We start from the raw sequence: 19226 nt of genomic DNA, 5'->3' as shown, positions 1-19226 counted from the left end.
ACTAGAGTGAGGGTCCCTGCTTGGACAGAGTGCAAACTGACTGCCAACCAGAGACCCCATTTCTAACATCTGACTTGCCAAGTTCCCACACATACCCATTCTCTCTATTCACAGGTCTTCACTTTATGCCCTCTGCATGTATACACTCCTTTAGCGGTACACTTGCCTGATTTACCATCACACGCAGCCTCTATCACATATAACTATCACATTAGACTCACCTGCTCCTCTGGTGCACCATATAGCTGTTCATGCAGGAGTAGGACCTCCTCCACAAGCTTCTACAGCTCTTCTGTGGTGAATGCTGGGGCCCTATCCCCTGCAGGATGTGGCATTATGGCTCCCAGTTACAGTACACAGCAGCTCAGGTCATGGAGGTCTTGCTAGCAACTGTTTCAGGAGTCAATTGAGCAAGGCTGCCGAAAATGGTGGTCACGGCCACCACATTGTAGGAGGCTGGCCTGGCTTGTAGTGGGTACCAATGGTACGTACACCAGTTATCCCTTAGTAGTAGAGTAGTAGTGTTCTAGCAGCTTAGGCAGATAGAGGTAACTGTAGCAGAGCAGCCAAGGATGAACTGGGAGACATGCAAAGTTCATGCAATATCAATTATATCATATAGGTACTATCTCATAAGAAAGACAATATTCATAGTTACTAAAAATAAAGGTACTTTATTTTAGTAACAATGTGCCAAAAATATCTCAGAGTATATACTCCCTTAGGAGGTAGTAAAATACACAAAATGTACACACAAACCAAATCAGGTAAGTAAAACAGTCAGAAAGTAGTACAAACACTGTAGAATATATTAGGATGCCACTGGCCTAGGGGGAATACAAACCATATACGAAGAAAGTGGAATGCGAACCACAAATGGACCCCTAGGCTAGTGTAGTGTGTAGAGGGTCGCTGGGAGTGTAAGAAAACACTAAGGGTGTCCAAGATACCCCACCCCAAGAACCTTGAAAGTAGGAGTAAAGTACTACTATTTCCCCAGAAACATACTAAAGTCATGATAAAGGATTTTGCAAAGACCACAACAGACTGCAAAGCACTGAAGACGGATTCCTGGCGCCGAGGACCTACAAAGGAAGGGGACCAAGTCCAAGAGTTGTGAAAGTGTCTGGTGGGCAGGAGCCCACTAAACCCCGGATGAAGGTACAAAGTGGCTGCCTCTGGATGGAAGAAGCTGAAGATTCTCCAACAACGAAAGGTGGTAGGAACTTCTCCGTCGTGCAGAAGATGTCCTACGGAGCGCTGGAGGATGCAGAGTTGTTTCCTTGGCAAAATACTGCAAACAAGCCTTGCTAGCTGCAAGAGTTACTGTTAGAGAAAAAGGGTGCTGTCCAGGCCCAGGAAAAACCAGGATGTCGCCACTTGGAAGAGGAGACAGAGGGGGCCCTCAGCAATGTAGAGAGCCCATGCATAAGCAGGAAGCACCCACAGAAGTCTTTGAACACGGGTTCAAGAAGTCTGAACACAGCAGTCGTTTCAACACTGCAAAAGGAGGTCCCACGACACCGGAGATCAACTCAGGGTCCTGAGCATTGCAGGACAGATTGATGGGGACCTAGGTTCAGCTGTGCATGCAGGGTGTCAGTCAACATCAACATTGATGGCGACGGACGCGCCTGACTGTTCCTTCACGCATTGTGCGATCTAAAATAATTGTATTGAATAATTGCTATGCTATTGGTTGTTCAGGATACCTTTAAGAAGTTTAATATGTATCCTTTACGCCAGGTGAATGCACCTCGTTTGGGCGAAACACGTGTTGGCTGGTGGAATGTTCACTCTGTTCCATGATCCAATTAATCAAGTACAATATGGAACTGATCTTTCTCTTCTAAATAAACTTTAATTTGGATAACTCTTGAAAAAAGTTCTCGAATATCTTAAGGAATCTCAAGAACATTTGGTGATTGGTTGCTTTATTAGTCATTGTTACAAGTGGGAACCTACCACATATCTGCTACTTAACGCCAAGTTTGGAGGATAAGTGTCCATTTCCTCCGGTTTGAGCCCACACTCTTTGTATGAATAGGCGTTCGACTCGGGAAGTAATTCAATTGGACCCTTATACTTTTACCTCGTGCCAGAGCAGGGACTGGGGGTTCCCTAAACTGGTGTAGACTGGCTTATGCAAGGAGGGCACCATCTGTGCCATTCAAAGCATTTCCAGAGGCTGGGAGAGGTTACCCCTCTCCAGCCTTTAACATCTATTTCCAAAGGGAGAGGGTGTAACACCCTCTCTCAGAGGAAATTCCTTGTTCTGCCTTCCTGGGACTGAGCTGCCCAGACCACAGAAGGGCAGAACCCTGTCTGTGGGGTGGCAGCAGCGGTAGCTGCACAGAAATCCCCGGAGAGCTTGTTTGGCAGTACCCGGGGTCCATAGTGGAGCCCCGGGGATGCATGGAATTGGCTCCCCAATACCAGATTTGGCATGGGGGACAATTCCATGATCTTAGACATGTTACATGGCCATGTTTGGAGTTACCATTGTGAAGCTACATACAGGTATTGACCTATAAGTAGTGCACGTGTGTAATGGTGTCCCTGCACTCACAAAGTCTAGGGAAATGGCCCTCAACTATGTGGGGGCACCTTTTCTGGTGCATGGGTGCCCTCACACTTAGTAACTTTGCACGTAACCTTCAGCAAGTGAAGGTTAGACATATAGGTGACTTATAAGTTACTTAAGGGCAGTGAAAATGGCTGTGAAATAACGTGTACGTTATTTCACTCAGGCTGCTGTGGCAGTCCTGTGTAAAGGTTTGTCTGCGCTCCCTATGGGTGGCAAAAGAAATTCTGCAGCCCATAGGGATCTCTTGGAACCCCAATAGCCTGGGTACCTAGGTACCATATACTAGGGAATTATAAGGGTGTTCCAGTGTGCCAATTGAAATTGGTAAAAGTGGTCACTACCCTATAGTGACAAAATTAAAGGCAGAGAGAGAATAAGCACTGAGGTTCTGATTCGCAGAGCCTCAGTGACACAGTTAGTCATTACGCAGGTATACACATTCAGGCCACAACTATGAGCACTGGGGTCCTGGCTAGCAGGCAAACACAAACTGACATACATGTAAAAATGGGGGTAACATGCCAGGCAAGATGATACTTCCCTACACACATACAGGATCATCGCCACCGGCAGTCATAGTCTTTGGCCCCAGTCTTCCATAGGCAGCTATGTTAACCAATGACAAGAAGCACAGCATTTGCAACCGCCTACCGCCATGACGACATCTGCAGGCGAACTTAGGTCACTTCCAACTGTCCAGTGCAGCAGGACAGGCAGCTGCCATTTTGTGCACATATAATGCATTAATGTGCCAAAGTAAATACGCTGCAAACAAATTCACCCAAATGGCGGAGTAGGCCTATGGCGTGCCGTCATGGTAGTGCAAAGAAATGTGTCATGCATGACACAGTGGCGTCATTTGGCAGTATATCTGATGATGGGCATTTTCAGATACTCAGAGGCACATAAGTGATGGCACTAAATTGATATAGATATATAACTATTCTTTTGATCAGTGTAGGACAGCTCAGTCTGCCATATATGTGATATGTCTCCTATACGACTTACATGTACAGCAATGTGCTACAAGGATGGTGTCCAAAGCATGGCCGTAAGAGTATATGTCAGCAGTGCTACGCATGTCCTATAGTGTTAGGTGTACTCTTTTGACATGTCCTGCTTACATGTGTCAAAAAATTGTTTCTCAATGGACATTCTCTCCTCGCTACCTAGATATCCTGCCATGAGGAAGTTGAGACAACCACCAGTATACTGTCCACTACATGACCTTGCAGAAATGGTGGACAGGCATGTCATCCAGACGTATCATCTGAATCATCAGACCATCATGGATCTATGTGTACAGTTGGAGACAGATCTCTTGCAAGCCATACACAATCCCTATTGCATCCTTTCCACAGTGCAAGTCCTGTCAGTGCTACACTTTCTAGCCACAGGATCCTTTCAGAATGCAGTGAGTGTGACAGCAAGGATGTCTCAGCCCATGTTCAGTCTTGTGTTGAAGGATGTACTGTGTGCATTGTTGAAACACCTGGATAGCTACATCAGGTCCCCCCAATGTGTGGATTTAGCCTTTGTGAAGGCAGACTTTTATGATATGGGACACATCCCTCATGTGACAGGGACCATTAATGGTCCCCACAGAGCCCTGGTCCCTCCCAGTGCCAATGAACATGTACATAGGAAAAGGAAGAACTACTGCTCCATAAATGTTCAGTTGGTGTGTCTGGCAGACCAGTACATCTCTCAAGTCACAGTCAAGTTACCAGGATCTGTGCATGATTCCTACATTTTGAGGAACAGCAACGTCCCACATATGATGGCAGGACTACACAGAGAGGGCCTGGCTCCTTGGTATGTATGCATATGAAGGTGTTTCACTGTTATGGTACCTGTCGTCACATTCTTCCCTGGCACTGTACCTGTAATTTCACTGGTTCTAAATTTTTTAACACAGGTGACTCTGGCTATCCTAACCTCTCCTGGCTATTGACACCATTGAGGTACCCTGCCACAGAGGGGAAACTCAGTTTCAATGAGGCCCACGGGAGGATGAGGTGTGTCATTGAAACAACATTTGGCCTCCTGAAGGCCAGATTCAAGTTCCTGGACCTATCTGGAGGTGTCCTCCTCTATTCGCCCCAAAAGGTATGCCAGATATGTGAATCACAAATTCACCCCTAGGCAAGTGTAGTGTGTGCAGAATCGCTGGGACAGTAAGAATAGAGTATAGGTAAGTAAATTACCCCACCTCAAAGCCCAGAAAAGCAGGATTAAAGTACTGCAAGATTACTTAGGGCACAGTACACCTCATTTTTGGGATTTTTCAGCAGCCAACCAAGTCTGCAAAGAACAACTGCTGGATTATTGGACCTGATGAAGGGGATCAAGTTCAGAAATTGAAAGAAGTTCCAGGAAGGACAGGAGCCCCTGCCAACCCAGAGGAGGGTGCAAAAGAAGAGTCCCTGGTTAGCAGAAGACTGCAGAAATGCACACTAGAAAGTTGCCAGCAGGTTCCTGCATGATGCAAAAGATGTCCCACGGCGTGAAGATCATTTCAGATGAGATTTCGTGTTGGAAGGCGCCAACAAGCCTTAGCTATGACAAAAGTGCGTTTTTCATCAAAATGGTGCTTGATGGACCCAGAAGAGACATGGGGGCCTCAACTCTGTGTGAGGAGGAACAGGGGGCTCTCAGCACTTTAGAGAACCCTCACGATTCCAGCCAGCACACTCAGAAGCTGCAGGATCCAGGTTTAAAGGAGGTGCAAAACATGGTTGATGCAGCACAACAAAAGAAGGTCCCACACCGCCAGAGAACAACTCAGCAAGTTGAGCATTGCAGAGTGGAGTGATGGGGACCTAGGCCAGGCTGTTCACAAAGGAATTTTGCAAAGAGTGCACAGAGGCCTCAGGAGCCGAAGAAGAATCAATAAACAGGGGTACTATCATTCTCAGAGAAGGCAAGGTCTTACCTCCTCCAAATTTCATCAGCAGGAACTCAAGACAGTCTTTGTCGATGGTGTCCACCCTCTGTGTCCTTAGTAGCATACTTGTTGCCGTGAGAGGAGTCTCAGGGTCCCGGTCATCCCCTGGGAAGGTCCCTGTTTGAAGCAGGGGAGTGACTCCGTCACTCCACAGGAGATTTCTTTGGTCCTTCTGGTACAGGATGAAGACAGGGAGTCCCCAGAGCATTCACACCATGGAAACCGTTGCAGTTGCTGATGACTTGGAGCTGAGGTTGCTGAAGAAAAGTGTCTCTTGTAGATACTTTGTTACAGTTACAGCGTTTCTTGGAGCAGTCTGCGGTTGATCCAAGGTCAGAAGAGTCTGAAGTTGTTGCAGAGGATTCCTGAAGCAAGCAGAATCTGAAGAAAACCCACAGGAGAGACCCTAAATAGCACTGAGAAGGGGATTGGCTACCTTATCAGGTACAGACCTATCAGGAGAGGTCTCTGACATCACCTGCTGGCACTGGCCACTCAGAGCCCTCCAGAGTGCCCCCACACCTTGCAAAGGAAGATGGCTGAACTCTGGGATACACTGGAGGAGCTCTGGGCACTACCCCTGGGGTGGTGATGGACAGGGGAGTGGACACTCCCCTTTCCTTTGTCCAGTTTCCCGCCAGAGCAGGGGAGAGGGGGTCCCTGAACTGGTGTAGACTGGTTTATGCAATGAAGGCACCATCTGTGCCCTTCAAAGCATTTCCAGAGGCTGGGGGGGCCTGCTCTTAGAGGAAATGCTTTCTTCTGCCTTCCTGGGACTGGGCTGCCCAGACCCCAGGAGGGCAGAACCATGTCTGTGAGGTGGCAGCAGCTGTAGCAATTTGGCAATACAGGGGGTCCATTGTGGAGCCCCCAGGATACATGGATTTGGCTCCTCAATGCCACATTTGGAATGGGGGGACAATTCCATGATCTTAGACATGTTACATGGCCATATTTGGAGTTACCATTGTGAATCTACATATAGCTATTGACCTATATGTAGTGCACACGTGTAATGGCATCCCCACACTCACAAAATCCCGGTAAATGGCCCTGAACTATGTGGGGGCACCTTTGCTAGTGCAAGGGGGCTGCCCTCACATGTAGTAACTTTGCACCTAACCTTCAGCAAGTGAAGGTTAGACATATAGGTGACTTATAAGTGCAGTGAAAATGGCTGTGAAATAGTGTGTGCACTATTTCATGCAGGCTGTAATGGCAGTCCTGTGTAAGGGTTTGTCTGAGCTCCCTATGAGTGGCAAAAGAAATGCTGCAGCCTATATGTATCTCCTGGAACCCCAGTGGCCTGGGTACCTAGGTAGCATATACTGGGGACTTATAAGGGGAGTCCAGTATGCCAATTGAAATTGGTAAATGGAGTCACTGGCCATCAGTGTCCAGACATCCAGACATGTTGTTCTCACTGGGGCCTTCATCCTGAGGAGGGCTTGCAGTCTCGGGTATCCTCTACATGGTGGCACAGGCAGGAGTACCTGTGGATGGAGTGAGACACAGAGTTAAATATTGTACATGTGTTTGGTTATCTCTTTATTATATGCACACAGTGGCTTGACATGATTCCCAGCAACGACAACGACAGATGCAGCTCAGCAGGCCATTGGTGGTAGATAGTGATCTGTGACATGTGTACCATACTCCACTTAGGTTGGTGTCATTCAGGTTTAGTAACTTTGGCTCTGTGGAAGTGTTCTGGTACTGTCTGTTAGTTCACATGACTGTTCTGCACTGTTAGCTAGTGACTATTCAGGCATGCTAATTGTGAGAAGAAATGGCTGGACATTGCAGCATGGTGTCCCAGTGGGAGGAGGACATGTGAGTATGCAAGGTTAATTGTCCTATCTGTGCATGTTGTGCATGTGCATGGAGTATGCCGTCTTAAATTTCATAACACTGTGGGTCAATTTCTGGTTTGTGGATCCTGATTAGTGGCCAATTGAATCAGTCACAGTGCTGTAGCTGTGTTTAGCCTTGTTTGGCATTCTTTTGCATTGCTGTCATTGCTATGTAGTGGTCCTCAGTCGTACCACCTAGATGGTACAGCTAGTTCCATAGTCATACATGCAAGAGATGTGATGTGATGTGTACATTGCAGATTTTCACATAGATGGGCTAAAGCATCGTAGGAGTCGTAGTGCTAGTATTATCCAATGCTATCTATGCCTTTTCCAAGGGCTGTGTGGGCAGTTCAGCTGGGTGGAGGTGTGGCATGCAGGAGAAGGGCATTAGGTGAATAGGTGGGAAGTGTTGTGAGATATACAGTGGATTGGGGAGTATTTGGTTGGTGAGGAAGCATGCAGGACACAACATTTGTGGGCCATGGTATTTGTGGGTACTTACCAGAGTCCAGTTCACCAGATATTCCAGACAGGCCCTCGGGATGCAGAATGTCCAAGACCTTCTCCTCCCAAGATGTAAACTGTGGGGGAGGAGGTGGCGGCCCACCTCCAGGCGTGTGCACTGCAATATGGTGTTGTGATGCCATGGTACGCACCTTCCCCATAAGGGTAGTTCCACCTCTTTCTGATGTCCTCCTTTGTGCGTGGATAGTTGCCTACTGAGTTGACCCTGTCAATTATTCTCTGCCACAAATCCAGTTTCCTTACTTTTGGGGTTTACTGGACCTGTGCTTTGAACAGTTGTGGCTCTACCCTGACGATTTCATCCACCATGACCCTCAACTCGTCATCTGTGAACTGTGGGTGCTTTTGGGGTAGCGGTTGTGTTGAGGGTGGGATGTGTGTGTGTGAAAGGGTGCAGTGCAGGGTGATTAAAGGGGTGTGGGTGGTGCATTGTGAGTGATGGACGCTTGTGGTGTATGTGCTTGTTATGTGTGTTTTGTGTTGGTAGTGCAGTTGTGTGGCTTGTGCTGAGTAATGAGTGTGATATGTATATGTGCCTATGGTGTAATGGTGGTATATAAGTGTATTTGCCTGCTCTTGGTGCATGTGTAAATTGATTTTGTAGCAAATGCTTGTGGGTTGTGTGGGGGTGTGTTATATAGTTCAGTGAGTAAGTGTGTTTGGTGTGTGTGTGTGCGTCAGGTGTGGGATATTCAAACTGTCCAATGTTCTGTTGAGTTCTGACAGTGGTGGGTTCCGACCGCCAATGGTTTACCACCATGAAACAACTGCTATGGTGATTTGTGTCTTGTAATCTGGTAGGTAAAATTGTGTCTGGCTGGTGGTGCTGGTGGTGGGACCTTCTTTTTCCCGCCCTCCTGTGTCCTGGATGTATCGGATTTGTGGCTGTTTTTTGGATTTTTGGCTGTTTTTCGGCAGTCTTCTGAGTGTGACTCTTAATACGGCGGTCGGATTACTGCCAACATGGCCATCTTTTGGTGGCCACCACTGTGGAGGTCTTCCAAAAAGACCACGAGGGTCGTAATTAGGCCCTGAGTGTGTCTCTCACTCTCTCTCTCTCTCTCTCACTCTCCCTCTGTCTCTCTCTCACTTACTATGTGTCCCCCTTCTGTCTCTCCCTCTGCATCTCTCTCTATCTGTCACTTGCCTTGTCTTTGCCTCTCTCTCTCTGCCTTGCTCTCTCTGCATCTTGCTCTGTCTCTCAGCCCCAAGCAAGCTCTGACAGCCATGTTTGCATGTATTTCACCAGTATTAGACACCAGTTTGTTTTTGTTTGAAAAAAATCACCTACTGAGACCCTAATAACGGTGTACCTTCAGCAAAACATGCCAGAGACTTGTTGCACCCCTGCTCAAGAGGGATATAATGAAGACAGTTGAGGTGTACCCTGTAGGCAATGATGCCTGTTGCTCTAGGCCTCAAGGTGGATTTCCACCTACACATGCCTACACCAACATTATGCCCCACATGCTTATGTGGGGGCTGCTATAAAACCATACTAGATGTATCCCTATGGTGGTTTACATTACAAGGGTTGCATTCCACCCTGTGGTTGCTACACACCCCTTGGGGGCCACGTGATCGGTCAGCTGACTAAGGGCATGTCACAACGAGGGTCACATGCTCTTCCAGGTCAGGGTTTACTCCTGACATCAGTGCTGTCACATGATCCCTCACATGGCTAAAGTGGTGTCACACCCCACATGACCACACCACAGGTCACATGACTGAAGTGATGTCACACCCAATGTATCCACATCACAGGTCACACATCTAAGGGGATGTCACACCCCACGTGACCACATCATAGGTCACGTGACCCACACGGTCATGTAACCCAGATATGAAGTTAAATGTGGGGTGGGTCCCAGCCATGGAAGTTAGGTCACTTCCGGGATGGGATAGCTGTCACTTTTATCATATAATCCTACTCATATGATTATCCCAGATTGCCATCACTAATGGTTCTAGCTCAATACTAGAAAGTAGGGGAGACAAGGAGTATGCCTACGTAGTTCTGAATCTCTCTTAACATTGAGTATATGAAGCTGCTGCATACCACCTCCAACGGAACGGAATACAGACCTTTAACCTTTATAATAAAATGGCTCACAAGTCCTTCTCTTGCTAGTATTCAAAACAAATAATCCAATTTGATCTTTTCAAGTGTTTCTTCCCATCCAAGTATATGGGTACCTTGTCATCCTGGTCGTGTCCACCAGCTGGATGACATGTGAAAGCGACCACAAGTGGGAGGCTGAGGAGTAATTAGGGACAAAGCCTACCTGGGTGGTGGTATATTAGTGCAGGAAGAATCTGCCCCAGGTGATTTGCCAGCACATTTGTAGAAATCTTAATCTTCATATTGATTAGTGAGATCAGTATATAGATCCCAGTCTGCAACAGGTCCTTATCTGCTTTCGTAGAAATGATATTTGTGCAGTATTTTGTTCTGAAAGGGTGTTTGAGTGTGAAGCCTGACAGCCTTAGGGTTGTCATCCCCCAAAGGCCTTTTTGCATGCTCCACTTCACTTTTGCTGATCTGTTTTTGCTGCCTTATGACTCGCTGCATTTTACCACTGCTAACCAGTGCTAAAGTGCATGTGCTCACTCCCTTTAACCAACATGAAAACATTGATGTATACACAATTAGCATATTTAACTTATTTATAAGTCCCTAGTTATGTGCACTATGTGTGCCCAAGGCCTATAAATTAAATGCTACCAGTAGGTGTGCATGACTGATTATGCTACCCATTTAAGTAGCCCCTTTAACAAATGTCCCAGGCCTGCCATTGCGCAGCCTGTATGTACAGTTTCATTGCCATCTTGACATGGTATCTAAAACCTCTTGCCAAGCTTTAAACCCCAATTCTATTATACTTAAGACACTGCTAGGTTGAGCCCTATATATCCCATAGGGCAGGGTTCTTTGTAAGTAAAAGGCCTGACATATACTTTTTAGTTTTATATGTCCTGGTAGAGAAAAAGTCTCAAGTTCATTTTTCACAACTGTGAGGCCTACCCCTCTCTTAAGATAGCATTGTGGATTCCCTAATGCATTTATTAAGTATAATTTGTGAATGAAAGGGGGTAGAGCTCTCATGGTTAGTACCTATGGATTTGAAGTGATGAATCCCCTTCAATGGTAAAAGTTAAATTTATCATAACAATTTAAAAAATGCCACTTTTAGAAAAGTTGCCATTTTTTATCTGAGCTCTGTATGCCTGCTGCCTGTCTCCAATACACGTCTGAGGTGGGTGACAGCTGGTCCTTGGGCATTCCCTGTAGAAAACCACACACAATGGGAGATTAGGTGTGACTTGATGGGCCTTACTGGGCCATTAACTGGCTGGATGAGGATAATGCTTAGCACTGCCTCACTCCCACTTAAATAGGCTTGTCCTGTCCACACACAATAGAACTTAACAACCCTGCATTGTCACTCCAGTCAGCATAGAGTGAGGACAGGGGAGGCAGGGCAGCTATCTAGGTATGCCTCTAGACACTTCTCCCACCTTTCAGTGGTGACATGTGCCTGCTGCCCTCTTGCCTGGGAGTGAGAAGCCAAAGCAACAGGAGAGGGGCCCTGCCACTAAGCAGACAGAGCAGTCAAATGTTTTCCCTGGGAATTTGATTATTAACACTCACCATCAGCTAGGACCAGGCGCTCACCCCTATCATAATGATTCAACACACTATTTTCCACTTAGAACAACCACAATTTAGTAGCACAAAAGTATCAGATTGTGAAAAGCTTTAATACTATGGACATCAACATGTATCCAGTTGTTCCATAGATAGTTACAAAATGTTCATCAAATACCTGTCAACTATTTCCAAACAACAAAACAAATTTGGCACAAACAACGAGAACATTGTTTAAAACAAATAGTTAAAAACTAAGATTAAGGCCCACAATCAGAGGTGAAGTTTTGAAAGTTCCTAAGGGGAAGCTTTAGCTTGATATTCTGGTAGTGAGGACTGGACCTGCATCTCTACAACCCATGACCCATGGCTAGCTGACTGTTTGTGTGTTTTCTGATGTTTCAGGAAGACATAAGACTTCCAATCAAATTGCTCCTGCAGTTGGACTCTACTATCTACGAGTCTTCCCTACCAAGTGGTACCACCCCAGTCCTGGACCCTAAGGTGCTGTGCCCACTTTAGTCATCATATGAACCACTTCAAAGCAATGTGAAGCCCCACAAAGCCTTACCACACAGGTCTCAGGGACCGCAGCAAAGCAATGCCATGCAGACCCTGCACAAGGATTTAAGGTACTGTGTTCAGCTGACCCAAGGTGGTCCCTGTAGCCAGCCCACGCTTTGACCTGGTCCTGCGCAACCAGATACTCACATCCAGTGCTTTGCACTGTTATGCACTATTTTCCCCAAAATCTTAAGAATTGCATATCTCTGGATTTACTTACTAGATTTTTGTTGTTTTGGTCTTTTTTACTCATAAAATTAAGCTCTATTCTTCTAAGAAGATGTGGTGTCTTTTTTTTGGGTGTTTTCACTGTGTTACTGTCTGAAGTTTTGCAGAAATACTTTAGACATTGGGGGTCATTACATCATTGGCGGTATAAGGCGCTTACCGCCGTGCAGAAGACCGCCAATACACCGCCAGGGCCGCGGTAGACCGCTACAGCTTTTATGACACACATCACGGAATCCGCCGAAATTCAGACACCCTCACAATACCGCCACACCAAAGGTCAGCGAGAAACTGGCGAAAACACACCCTCCACCTCCACGCCAACAGAAACACGCCCATGCCATTACGACCACCGAATCCACGCGGCTGTCCTTCAACCGCGGTATTCCATTGGCGGTACAAACCGCCGCACTCAAAATACACACACAGCTCCAAAACACCGCCACATTGGACAATTCCAAATACACACACCTGACACACATACACACACCACTCCCACACACTCAATACTATATAAAACACACACCCACAAACCCCTACTACCAAAAATTCTGAGAGAATACCAGAGAGACAGCACAGAACAGAAAACCCCATCACACAGAGGCACACAACACCATCATCCACGCAACATCCAAGCACAAAACACCACATACCACTACACTCACCACACTCATCAACACATACACCACCCCACACATCACCTACACCATCCCATGTCACGCCAAAGACACCCCCACTTCTCCGAGGAGGAGCTCAGGGTCATGGTGGAGGAAATCATCCGGGTAGAGCCACAGCTATTTGGCTCACAGGTACAGCATACATCCATAGCCAGGAAGATGGAGCTATGGCAAAGAATAGTGCACAGGGTCAACGCTGTGGGACAGCACCCAAGAAATAGGGAGGACATCAGGAAGAGGTGGAACGACCTACGGGGGAAGGTGCGTTCCACGGTATCCAGGCACCACATCGCGGTACAGCGGACTGGCGGCGGACCCCCACCTCCTCCCCCACAACTAACAACATGGGAGGAGCAAGTCTTGTCCATCTTGCATCCTGAAGGCTTCGGAGGAGTCGTTGGAGGAACGGACACTGGTAAGTCTAATCTTAACCATCATACCCCCCACCCTACCTGCATGATATCACACACCCCCACCATCACACCCTCCCCTATCACCCCAAATCCTCACCTATCTACCCATGACACCAACCACCCATCCCAACCCCAAGACCTGCATGACATAACTAAGCATGGACACCCATCACCAAAGCATGCCCTCTGCACAGACCCACAACACCCTCCAACCATCAGCACACAAGCCCCCACACAGGAATGCCTGCACTGGGGTTCACGAACACCCAACCATTGCACTCCATGAAACACACACATGCAATAATCATGTACTTATACCCCCGCAGGAACCCGAAGGAACGTCACCACACCAGAGGGTCCAGACAACACCACTCCACCCCCAGAAGAGGCCCACAGTGACAACAGCAGCTCTGCCCCACTGGATCTTGATGACCAGCCCGGACCATCGTGGGCCTCAGGACAGTTGGTTCCCCTTGCCCAGCCACAGCCCAACACCGAGCTTACACCCTCAAGTAACACCAGCACAGCACCCACCCAGCGGGCCCAAACCTCCCTACCCAGGACAGGACAATCAGCGGTGTGTCCACCACTACAGGGCACCCAGGCGAACCCACCACCCCAACAACAACAGGGACCTGGGGGCAGTGGTAGTGGGCACACGGTCCAGGGGACGGAGGCACAGGAACACAGGGGAACTGGGAGGGCTGCTGTGCGACAGAGGGAGGACATGCCAAGGGAACCAACTCTCAACGAGGCCCTCTCCTCCATCATGGGAGCATACCACCACTCCCAGGAGACGATGGCCACGGTCCTGGACAAGTTGCAGGAGACCCTGCGTCTGCAGGAGGAACAATATTTGGGGTTCAGGGAGGAGCTCAGGACCATCGGCTCCGGCCTGGGCACCATTGTAGGGGTGCTGACGGACATTCAAAAGACCTTGAGGGACACCGTGGCACTCCAAGGGGCCCCGGACACTAGCCACGACGATGAAATGCCCCCACCTCCGCCGGCGCTAGTGGACAGGACGCCCCGCCACAGGACCACCACATCAGCACCCCATCCCCTGCAGACGGACAACCACCACGCAAGCGGGCCCTGAGATCCAGGAACAGGACAGAGCAAGATGTCAAGACCCCCGCCAGGAAATAAGACCACCATGATTGTCCCCCCACTGTCCCACTTTGTTACCCTGTCCAAATCGGAACTGACCTAGCTCCACTTCCAATGCCCAGATGTGCAATGTACCTGTGAGACTAATAGACTGGACTCTGCCATGGACATTCCTCCACCATCACCCATCACCAGTTTCATTTTTTGAGCACTTAAATAAACACCCTTGAAACACTAAAAACAAATGGAGTCAGTCTATGATTTGTACATCTGTATTATCAATTACAGTTTCATAATGGGTTACCCATTGGAAGGCTAACATACCTATGTCACACATCACAAGCCCTTCAAGGATGCAAACAGTTGACACGTAGGTTACCACACTTGTGAAACTGAAATGGAAGGGTACAACTCAATTAACAAATAGTGAGTGAAATGTAGGTACAGGATAGAGGTAGATGTGTGAAAGTTAATGTAATGGTAAAAATGAAAATGTTCTCACCTGTGTGTCACTGGAAATATTGCTGTATGACTGACTCCCTGTTGTCGTTTCCGTCTTCCTCAGCTTCATCCTCATCACTGTCCACAGGCTCCACAGACTCCACAGCTGCCACAACACCGTCATCTGGATCATCCTCCTGCAGAAAAGGCACCTGGCGTCGCAATGCCAGGTTATGGAGCATGGAGCAGGCGATGATGATGTCGCACACCTTCTTCGGTGAGTAGAATAGGGACCCACCTGTCATATGGAGGCACCGGAACCTGGCCTTAAGGAGGCTAATGGTGCGTTCGATAACCCTCCTAGTCCGCCCATGGGCCTCATTGTAGCGTTCCTCTGCCCTGGTTCTGGGATTCCTTACTGGGGTCAATAGCCAGGAAAGGTTGGGGTAACCAGAGTCCCCCAATAGCCATACACGGTGCCTCTGGAGTTCACCCATCATATCAGGGATGCTGCTATTCCGCAGGATGTAGGCGTCATGCACTGAGCCAGGGAACATAGCATTTACCTGCAAGATGTACTGGTCTGCCAAACAGACCATCTGGACATTCATTGAATGATAACTCTTCCTGTACACCTGTTCAGTCCTGCGGGGGGGACCAGAGCTACATGGGTCCCATCAATGGCACCTATGACGTTGGGGATATGTCCAAGGGCATAGAAGTCACCTTTCACTGTAGGCAAATCCTCCACCTCAGGGAAAAAGATGTAGCTCCTTACATGTTTCAGCAGGGCAGACAACACTCTGGACAACACGTTGGAAAACATAGGCTGGGATATCCCTGATGCCATGGCCACTGTTGTTTGAAATGACCCACTTGCAAGGAAATGGAGCACTGACAGCACCTGCACGTCAGGGGGGATTCCAGTCGGATGGCGGATTGGTGACATCAGGTCTGGCTCCAACTGGGTACATAGTTCCTGGATTGTAGCACGGTCAAACCGGTAGGTCACGATCACATGTCTCTCTTCCATTGTCAACAGGTCCACCAGCGGTCGGTACACCAGAGGATTCCGCCATCTTCTCATATGTCCCAGCTGACGGTGCCTAAGAAGGACAACAGCGAAGAACCAGTCACTATTCCTCCAGGTATGTACCCACAGTTACACACAATACTACAGCAGACACAAAACCCTTCCCATATGTGTGTTGAGTGTAGGCCTCAGTATGTGTGACGCAGTTGAAAATGAATCCATGTGGGCCCCTGAAATGGCGGCTGCATGACCTCTAAACTGGGACAATGGGATTGTGGGGTAACAGAGCTGGCGCTGCACACCGTCGCGGTAGGCGGTCGTAGACCGCGGCGCAATGCTGCATTGGTTAACATTGGACCCTATGGGTCCCAGGAGCCAATGAACAGGTGCGCCGGCGGTGATGATGCGCCCCGCCGCGGACGTCACTGCCGCGGACGTCACCACCATTTTCTATCTGTTCAATCACTAGATACCTGACCTTCGACAGGAGAGGACCTACATTGCTAGTGCTGCTGTGACCTCGGTCTGGAAGCGACGATGGCTGCTGCGTCTGGGGAAAGGGCCCCTGCCTTCAATGCACAAGAGTTGGAGAAACTTGTGGAAGGGGTCCTCCCCCAGTACATGCTACTCTACGGTCCTCCAGACCAACAGGTTAGTACACAGGGAGCACGTTGTAGGGGCTAGGCCTGGGTGGACAGGGCTGGGTGAAGGAGGGAAGGGGGCAGATGTCATACTACAGTAAAGCATGGGAATAAATGGGCCACATGGTCAGAGTAGAGAGGGGGCCACTCACATTGATGGTGCAGTTGGTAATGACTGTTCCTCTTTCCTTGTGCATGTCATGTAGGTCAGCGCCCTCCAGAAGAGGGACATTTGGCGTGCCATCGCCAAGGAGGTCCGGAACCTGGGGGCCCACCAGAGACGGGGCACCCACTGCCAGAAGAGATAGGAGGACATTCGCCGCTGAAGCAAGAAGACGGCGGAGGCTCAGTTGGGGATGGCCTCCCAAAGTGGGAGGGGTGCCCGTCGTACCATGACCCCCCTGATGTTCCGGATCCTGGCGGTGGCCTACCCGGAGTTGGATGGGCGCTTAAGGACATCACAGCAGACACAAGGGGGTGAGTACACTCTCCTTCTGCGGACTTTGCGTGCAGTGGAGGTGTCTGGTTGGGGGAGGTGGGCTCTGGGTGTCCCTAGGACAGGGCGAGCTAGGTAGGCAAGGCCCCTCCATAATGTAGGCCATGTGGCACTCTATCCCACCTCAGTAACTTATCAAGTTGAGGTATAGTTGCCCCTGTGGTATCCATGTGCGCAGATTCCACCAATGCCATGTATGCCATATCCCAGAAATTGCATGTGCAGAGGGCAGGAGCGCGGCGTTGTGAATGGGGCTGCTGCGTCTGTCTTGTCCTCCAACGGTAGCGGTATGCCATGCACTAAAACACTCTTTGTTCTGTCTCCCTCCCTTTTCCTGCTCTCCCTGTCCTTTTGTACATCAGCATCAACAGGCGGAGGTTCAGTGGCACCGGAGCACGAGGGAGCTGCATCCCACATGGCCATGGAGGGCCACACCACAGACTCTGAATACACCAGTGGGACGGAGGGCAAGGGGAGCTTCACGTCGGCCACCGGATCAACAACCAGCGACACAGACTCGTCCGCCGATGTGAGCACCCCTGTGGTGGCGGCACCATCTGTGCGCCCCACTTCTACAGGTACAGCCGCCACCCCCTCTACCAGCACTGCCCTCCCAGCAGCCCCTCAGCGTTCACCCTGTGCCCGCTCACCCAGGAGGGTGGGCATCACCTTCGCCCCAGGCACCTCAGGCCCTGCCCCAGTCACCCCTGCTGCCCTCAGTGAGGAGGCCATTGACCTCCTCAGGTCCCTCACTGTTGGGCAGTCTACCATTGTGAATGCCATCCAGGGTGTAGAAAGGGCGTTGCAACATGGTAATGCATTCCTGGAGGGCATTCATTCTGGTCAGGCTGTCCTTCAGCGAACACTGCAATCTCTGGCCTCAGCACTGATGGCAGCAATTGTCCCTGTGTCCAGCCTCCCCCCTCCAACTTCCTCCACCCAGACCCAATCCCCTGTACCCCAGCCCATCCCAAGCACACCTACAGACCAGCATGCACACAAGTCAACACACAAATATAGCTCAGGCAAACATAGGCACCACACATCCCACAGGCACTCACACAAGCATCACATCCATACAGACACAGCAACATCCACTGTCTCCACTGTGTCCCCCTCCTCCTCTTCTCCCTCCTCCCTCCCAGTCTCGTCTACACACACACCTGCATGCACCACATCTACAGGCACTAGGACTCGCACCAGGACACCCAGCACCACAAGCCGCTCACCTGCACTCACCACCTCCTCTGCCATTTACACGTCCCCTGTGTCCTCTCCCAGTGTGTCGGTGACGCCCCCTCCCAAAGTACCCAAACGCCGGCCATCACTCACCCAACATCCATCCACCTCACGACAGCCTCCAGTACCTGCACCTGCACCCAAAACAGCTAAAGTGACACCTCCTACAACCACCTCCTCTTCCTCCACTCCCAGACCCCCTCCAGCTACCCATCCCAGTGTTCGTCAGAAACTGTCCCTCTGTCAAATTGACCTTTTTGCCCCCACCCCACCTCCAATTCATCAGTCCTGTCGTAGCGCCTCAGCCAAAAAGCCACCAGTACCAGTGGTGCGTGTTCCAGGTTTTTAAAGTGCACCGTCCACCAGGGCAGGCAGTAGGACCCGGAGCCAAGGCACTGGCAGCCCACCCCCAGTAAAGGCTCCGAAATTAGAGAGTGGACGACGGGACCGTGTCAAGACTCCTGGTGGGACAACAAGTGAAATGGGATTGAAGGCGATTGGTGAGTCAGCTGTAACTCCAAAAAAGGTGGGGAAGGTCCTGAGGAAGTCTGCCCAGCCTGTTGTGAGTGTCACGGCGGAGAAGTGCGCCATCATTTCCGGCGGTCCAGACACAACGGCCAGCACCGTCGTAACTGGTCCAGAGCCCACCGCCAGAGTCAGTGCCCAGGAGGGCCCAAGTATCGTAACGGGTCCAGAGCCCACCGCCAGAGTCAGTGCCCAGGAGGGCCCAAGTATCGTAACGGGTCCAGAGCCCACCGCCAGGGTCAGTGTCCAGGAGGGCCCAAGTATCGTAACGAGTCCAGAGCCCACCGCCAGAGTC

Source organism: Pleurodeles waltl, chromosome 6 (genome assembly GCF_031143425.1).
Source record: "Pleurodeles waltl isolate 20211129_DDA chromosome 6, aPleWal1.hap1.20221129, whole genome shotgun sequence".
Classification (NCBI taxonomy): domain Eukaryota; kingdom Metazoa; phylum Chordata; class Amphibia; order Caudata; family Salamandridae; genus Pleurodeles; species Pleurodeles waltl.
The sequence above is the reverse complement of the archived record's forward strand: the minus strand, read 5'-3'. Positions refer to the sequence as shown.